This window comes from Magallana gigas, chromosome 1, assembly GCF_963853765.1.
Source record: "Magallana gigas chromosome 1, xbMagGiga1.1, whole genome shotgun sequence".
In the NCBI taxonomy this organism is placed as follows: domain Eukaryota; kingdom Metazoa; phylum Mollusca; class Bivalvia; order Ostreida; family Ostreidae; genus Magallana; species Magallana gigas.
This window is the reverse complement of record NC_088853.1, coordinates 60,792,518-60,800,942: the sequence shown is the minus strand read 5'-3', so window position 1 is coordinate 60,800,942 and position 8,425 is coordinate 60,792,518.

Sequence of the window (8,425 nt, the reverse complement as noted above, 5' to 3'; positions counted from 1 at the left end):
ACTTAATAATGATAATGATCATGAGTAGTAGTACAGACAATGATATTGAACAATTACTCACAGAACTGAAAAAGATGAGAATGGGACTTATCTATTTCCAACACACAACGTATATTTGGCTCTTTGTGAACTGTTTTCAGAACTTGAGTACACCATGCCTTGTATCCAATGATCTGACGAAAGCTTTGTTTCAGAAGTAATTGCAATTACAATGGCTTTTTATCATTACCAATTGCATTTGCAATACTACTGAATCATTATAAACCAGTCTTCAACTAACTCTAAAATATAAAAAAAAGGAAATATACAGCCTTTATAACATTTCTGATCACTTAAAAACATTTGTCATGTCCAAATGTTGAACACTTTAAGATATGTTGTATCGTTGAATAAATCTTATTAAGTTTTGTTACTGAAATGTATATAAACTGCTGCAATTGAATAACAATAAAATAAGCAATCAACATGATCAATGCAAAACACTATTATGATTATGACTACTACCACAACAGACTTTTCCTTCATCTCTTCAGAATATTCATGCTCAACCCCATGTGTAATGACACCCTTGAATATGGAGAATGCAGGAATATTCTCTATCAAAATATGGCTAACTACAGTAATTATATCATCTCTAAGTGATGATTAGTCCTCTCCATTTGGCAGAAAGTCAGCATTTGGCACATTTAGCAGATTCCCCATGGGTCTGTCATCTATCAGGTCTTCACAGTACACACGGTCCTTGATGGCCATAAGCTGTATATAATGCTTTGACTGGTTTTGGTGATCCTGGGTCATATTTCTGACTTGCAATAGGAAGTCTAAATTGTCAATATTAAATCTGTATCCATGATGTCTTTCAGAATCATTGCTGAGCGAGATCTGTTTCATGTAGTCATGGTCCATTTCAATTGCGGATCCAGAACTCCTAGCATACTCGTGATCTGTTATATTTTCATTGTAATTGATTTTTCTACTTCCAGTTTCAACACCCAGTCTCAAGTCTAACATTTTTTTGTCAACATCTCCTTTTATTTTGTTTAGAGAATTATTTAAGGTAACATGTGATGTTGTGACACCAAGTCTTGACAAGATCATAAATCCTTCCTTTTGTAGCTGGTCGAACACACGAACACACAATGCTGCAATGCATTCAGACTAATTTGTCTACTGTGGAATAATGTACAACATGCAACAGTAGCTTTAATTTTATCACCCTTTTTTTGTTTGTTTGTTGCCACTGAGCAAAGAAGATTCCATGTTGTTGGTATTTCTCTTTCAAACTCATCTTGAAGATTGTTAAATTGAAAGCTGGATAAATCTGCAGGTCTTGTCTAAAATAAAGAATCTGACTTTTTACATAACTTTGAACATTCTCTATGTACAACTCTAGTTATACCTGCCAGTGCTTGGTTCCTTATGTGACTTGTTTTATCCTGCAACAATAACTCAACAGCTGACTGTACACTGCCATTGCACAGTTTACTTAAAACCGGTGACAGAGAATTGTTTAGATTTAAAGACCTGTATGTAACCAATGATTGTCTTCCATCTTCACCCTGATTGCTATCTTCATCTGAGGTACTACATATGTGAGTTGATGAACTCTTATCAGAGAACAATGCAATTCTGCTTTTGGGGGTAACTGACTCCAGCCCTTTATTAAAAAACAACAACAATTACACTAGTTTTGTAAATGTATTATCATATATCTTGGTCTACATTTCTCAAGTATTCTTTTCTTTAAAACACTAGATTTAACTTTAAATGACCATCGTCAACATTTATCTACTATTAAAATCCCGTTCATCCAAGTGAATAACTACTTGTAAATGCTCATTTGAATACATATAATAATTCATGACGTCAGGCAATGATGGATGCATTTCCGTCAATGCAGATGTGTGTTAAAACTTTTTAAATAAGTTTTAAAGGTTATTCTGTTGGTTAAAGGAAACATCTTAGTACGACTTACTATTTGTACATTTTCGCTTCTTAGTAAGATGTACCGATAATCATAAATATTATGAACTTCAAAAAATGAAAAAAAGGTTGTACTCTTAATGTTATCCCCTAAATTCGTTTCATGTTACATACGTGTTATGAATCTCTGATTTGTTTTCGGTTTGTTCCGTTTTTCTTATTACAGTGTTGTAAGACAGAGACATTAATAGTACGAATTATTTAAAATTTTGTTGTCAGTAGTTTTAGAATAGTTCTAGAAAACCTTTTATTTCCGATTTATGCTAAATCTTTTGATATTAAAGTTTTTTGTATCTTAATAATATTCTATTCAGTTGAATATGTCAAACATCATTTAAGGTAACAACTGTTACATGTAAGTGATACTGACGTATAGGGAAAATGTACATTAAATTTAATTAGGGGGTATATCCTTAAAGCACCTCTCTTAAGTAAATATATCATATTACCTGAACCAAGATTGCTTTCTTTATTGTTTGGTTGATTAAATGAGAACAATGACCAAAGAAAATTCATCACACAAACCGGCGGTGGCCGACCAAGGAGGGCGTCTCCCGTTGTTCATGAATCTACGTTTTTAATTTGAAAAAATTGTTTAGTTAATCAATAATTGAAAGGAATTATAGTCCTTTGTGTTGGCGGTATTTTTTTCTGAACTTCAAAATCACGATATGATTAATTTAGATCTGTACAAATAGAAGAAATAAACGAAAAGAACAACAAATGAGACCGGTGTTGTATTTCAAAGTACGCTCCCATTAGTATTGTTGCTAGCGTGCCGTTGTTCGGTAAATATAATACGCACTCTCCATAAAATAAATAGTTCGTCTTTAGAGAGGAGTGCCAATGGAATGTTGACACTTTTTTTTAAAACAGATACAATACTGGCTATCGTTATTCAGTACGTAGCTTTAATATGGATCGGAAACTCTCTATACATTACTTTTGATTGTAAAGCGCATGGTTTTTTTAAACAATTGAAAATAATTGTTAGGGCGTATTTAGCAGAACATGCTTTCCCTTAATCCGTTGATAAACTATATTAAAATAGCCATTTAAAGTCAATAGAGACTGTTTACTCAGCAGTCAGAGCTGTTCATTCACCATCGCCGTATACGCCGCCATCACAGATACATGTATGTTTAATAGATCTGTGAAATAAATCCCGATTTTTATTTTGCTTAATTGAGAAACCACGTGTTTTTTCTCGGAATTTATACATATTTAAAAACATGATCAAAAAAAGTTAATCTTGAAATTAAAACAGTTAATCTTGAAAAACAAAGTCACACATCTACGTCCTATCAAAGCCATTGGTACACACGTTCGCTTGCCACTTATTCCTGCTGATTATCTCGGACATTTAATGTACCCTTGGGGAAAATCAATGTTAAAACTTGGTGAATACCTTGTTACCTTAGAACGGTCACATCTTCGAGCTGTTTGAATGTTTCCGCTATGCAGAAAGTCGAGACTTAAAACTACTGCGTCAGAAATGGTTGTTAGGGAGCTGTCTATAACATACCTTGTAACCAAGTACATACGTATTCGTACTGTAACAAAGTCCTTACAAATATGTCTAAACACTTGAAACAAGTACACAAAATGAACCTTAAATGAAACAAACATTCTGAGAATATTGCATAAGCAATACACGTCCCCTACCGGTTTGTGGAAATTGTGAAAACAATGCACTGTTATGCAAAATATCGAACCCGAACATTAAAATATTGGAATATAAAAAATTAATTTTCTCAAAAATATGACAACCATTCGCTACAAAAGTGTTAACTTGATCTGAAGTTTGACATTTTAAAGCTGTTCAGCAAATTTCATATTTTTCCTCAAACGCATCAAGAAAAAAAGTGTGGAAAATTGAAGTGGGACAGACAGACTGACGGACGGACGCAGAGGAAAGCTATTGTTCCCTCTGGTGAAAACCGGTAGGGGACTAACAATGGAGTGAAACAAAAAAAAGAAAATCTGATTCTTCAGAATGTGTTACGAAACCGTTGTGACAATAGCCACAATGAAAAAGTAATTGCAGACGGATAAGACAAACAATTTTGAGCAAACAGCAAGAGCAAATAAAACTTGAGAACTACGGATTATATCCAGGTTATTTGCAATGGCTGAAGCTAGGAGATTCTGTGTACAATGCCAGTAGTGGTTTATATGGTGCTCTACAACACATTTCATAGTTACCTAGTAAGACCCGCCAAATTTACTATATATTCATACCAATTATGCTAATAAGATGAAATGCTTTTTCTATATATTTATACCAAAGGCTCATAATAGTTTCCACACACTCGGAATGCTTACTCTATATATTTATACCAAAAGCTTATAGGAGACTCCGCCATGTCGGAAGGCTGCGCGCACTCAGGATATTCTATCTATCTATTTATACAAAATGTTTATAATAATCCCAGCCATCTGTCATTTTATCATTTAAAATCATGGAACCATGACTGTGACGACATGCGTAAATTAGCTCCTGGGACCATTCAATATAAATGACAAGTGAACCTACTCCCCTGTAAAACAAGATGATAAATGTTCTGTGTTGTTTGAATCTGAATAGTTGAAGAAGAAATCTTACTAATAGTAGTACAGTTCAATATTATTTAGAGTATTAATAGTCTATATAGATTTTTTTCTGTAATTTTATACGATTTAAATATCTTTTATGCTCTTTATACACTAAAGTAAGTAACAAAAACTATTAACTTGAAATTGAAAGCATTGCGATAAAAACAGATTCATTTAACCGATTTCATGAATAATGTGTATATAAATATATAAGCCCTCAGATTTTTTTCTTTACCTCTTTAGAAATCATCATCTCCGTCTAAATCCACCACTCGCTTCTTTTTTGCGTGGTGTCATCACAAGCTATTGATTGAAAAAACTTCCTATTGTACCCTGATATATTCTAATAGGAAAATTAATTGAATGTAATGTCTGTGATACTGAATTTACTTACTTACCAGTTCCTGGCTAGGTGGTCCTTGATTGGACTTCCTGATTTCATCCACCGCTTTGATGATTGTGAAGTATTGATTGTTCATAGTTTCAAAAACATATACAGAATACTTGCATTTTCCTTGTATAAAAAAAAGTCGATCATTTTATTGCATAAAAAGTATTTCTTACCCATTGTGTCGTATTCAACTTCTCAGCTATTCCATAGATACAATTTTTTTGATTTTTAAAAAAAAAATATGAGATTTAAGGGATAAAAAAAATGAAACGATACCTTTGATAAGAAATAATACTAATCAACGTTTGAGAACACTATCAATGTAAAAGAAGGCAACTTTTCGAAAAATTTGGTTGCTGTTAAAACGTTTGTTGGCTTTTAAGAATATAGACATAGGTCTGTTTTTTTTCTTTCTTCTTAACCCCCTTCTCTGCTCTCTCTATCTCTTCTCAGGCTAATATACGGCATTAATCGCGTAAACCAGTTCCCCATTGATCAGGTTGAACTGACCTGAGGGTTGTGGGTCTGCGACAATCTTTGCATCCCAGTCTTCTGGTTCTTCAGGGACTTTAGGCGCGGCTTCCTCCATCATAACTTGGTTATTACTCTAATCAACTATTTCTGTTTTAACCACAAAAAAAAAAATAGTTTAAAAATAATCTCAGTCGTGTTAATTTTAACATTTGTATTTTTAAATTAGTAATTTATACAGCCGGGAAAACTTAAGAAACACCACAATGGATTTTTTTCGCGACGTTTAGCTATCTTCATTTTAAAATGATTTTTACTACACTCAGGTATTCATTCTACACAGTGTCTAACGATAGGGTCGTTCTCTTACTCTACCCTTTTTTTTTACAGGTGTATAAACAAGTCTCCTTCCCCTTAACTCATTTTATATTTAAAAGGACACTTTTCATTCACTATTTTTTACTTCACTCGTATATTCTATCTACTCCATTTTCATTCACAGCACCGTGTCCTTACTCTACCAAAAATAATCTTTGTAATAAAGTTACTACGCTCAGGTGTCCTTCCCCTTACTCAGTTAAATGGTCACTGGCGCATACTTTCTTTTGTCCCCTCACTACAATACCCCGTTGTGTTCGGGGCCCCTGATTCTCGATCGGCACCTGTCCCAAATAATCATAACATTGCACGCCATGTATACTCATTTCCCTACAAAAGCCATCGTGCATTACCCTATGTTTTAATAATGAAACATTTACATACATGTAGAAATAAAACATTTAAAATCACAATTAATTTCATATGATTTTTCTTTATTTTATCCCTAACGAGTCACCATACCATTCTTTCTAAAAGATTTATTTGATTTGTAGTAAGCATGTTACCATTTTAAAAAAAAAGGATCAAATAATGTATTTTTAATTCAAACGGGTCACCATACAATGACAATGCTCGATTTCTTTGAATTTAAACACAAACAGCGCGCCTTACGTTTCAAATTGTCGACAGGAACGGAACAAATAGGGGTATATGATAGATCTTTTCATTCCAATCATCATTTCTCAACAGTAATATAGATCGTAAATCATTGAAAACCAGGGAGGCATTTGGTTTTTTGGTTATTGTTTTGGTTTTTTTTGGTTTTTTCACCGACGATGGATTTATAAAATGTAAATTCAATAATGCACGTTTCAAAATTTATATAAATATGTTTTCTTTGTTTTCCGAGTTCTAGAAGAATAATTGCATAACCCTTACAGACACTCAAAAATTTAAACAAGTGTTGTTTGTTCTACGATAACTACGTTGTTTGTTTTACGCGATTAAAATAAAAACAAGAGTAAAACTCTGTAATGCTTGGCAATATTATAACCATTTACTGATTTGTATTACCTCCCTTTGCCCAATCACGTCGTTTAAAAAATATATAAAGAGCACGATACATATTTAATGTAAAGTTGTTTTTTTTTTTCATAATTATCACAGGATGAATGACCATCTTTAAGTTCTCCTTAAAGATAGCTTAAAGATGCTTAAAGGTAACTTAAAGACGATCTTTAAGCCACCTTTAAGCTATATGTGTTGCTTAAAGATGGCTTAAAGAAAGCGTAAAGATGGCTTGAAGGCAGCTTAAAGACTATCTTTAAGCCACCTTTAAGGATAACTTATAGGTCCTTAATGTCCAAACTTCTTTAAGCCACCTTTAAGCTACGTACCTTTAAGCCACCTTTAAGCCATTAAAAAATCGTTTAATTCAATATTGTGCGTAATTTACCAACAAAATATATTAACTATAAGATAATGATAGAAAAGGTATTAAAAACGGTTTTTGTTCTAGAAAATAAAATGAAAAAAAATAATCAAAACGACCAAGACGAGGATTGAACCCGGGGCCCTTCGTTTACCAGCATCACCTCTCTTCCTCTGCGCCACGGCAACTTACATTGTAGGGAGGGTTTTATATCCTATATATCAGTTGATATTGAATCAATGTATTCAATGTGTATTTTTTACTTGAAAAGATTTTGACTTCCATTCAAATTGTAACTATCAATCATATCTAATTTATAAATTACATGCATGCATATATTTAGAATGAAATACGGAACTTGATCTTCAGTGAAAAAATATATATAATACCTTAATGGAAACCGTTAAGCTTACTTAGTAAATAAGTTTAAACCGAGGACATAAACGTTCATCTAATTCATAGCTAAATGAAATGCAAGGATGGAGATGAAATAATTTCTTTTATTAAATGCATTGAAACTATTAGGGTATTAGTTCTACGCAATTTTCCCGGTTTTCATGATCACGGCGCCGTTCCAGTATGTTTAAACATTTAATTGTATACATGATTTTTAGACTATCGATTCTATAACAAACAAAATTACCAATTACGGGTGAGGTATTTACTGCATGTGGCAATTGCAAATGATGTATACATATACTTGTACATACAATTGTATGATGTACCAGGCTGGGTATGTGACGTATTTACTCTTATACATATATTAACCCCTATTTATGATCACCGGTACAGGAATTAATTAGCCTCTAGATTTTACTCTTACATACATGTATCTTTAATTTGTAGACGTAACATTTTTAAAACCCAGAGTTAGGAAATAATACTTTGAGCATAAATTACAAATGTAAATAAACTTAAAAAATTTATCGAATACACGCTTTTATACGAAATGCAATGCAAAAGTGTTAAGTATCATCATGTCAGTGCCTACGGTTCAATTGGAGTCTATCATGTTTTGACGCAGATTATGCATATTAGAATGCAACAAAAGTAAGCATGCTATATATGGTTGTTTAGATAATTTATTGTAGAAGAAAATGGTACTACACACTTGCATTTCGTATAAAAGCGAAAACGACTGCAACACACGGGAGGGGGTGGTATACCTCATTCGGAGTTAGATACCTTGTGTTATTATAATACTATAGGGTAAATTTTTTTCTCAGAAACAAGTG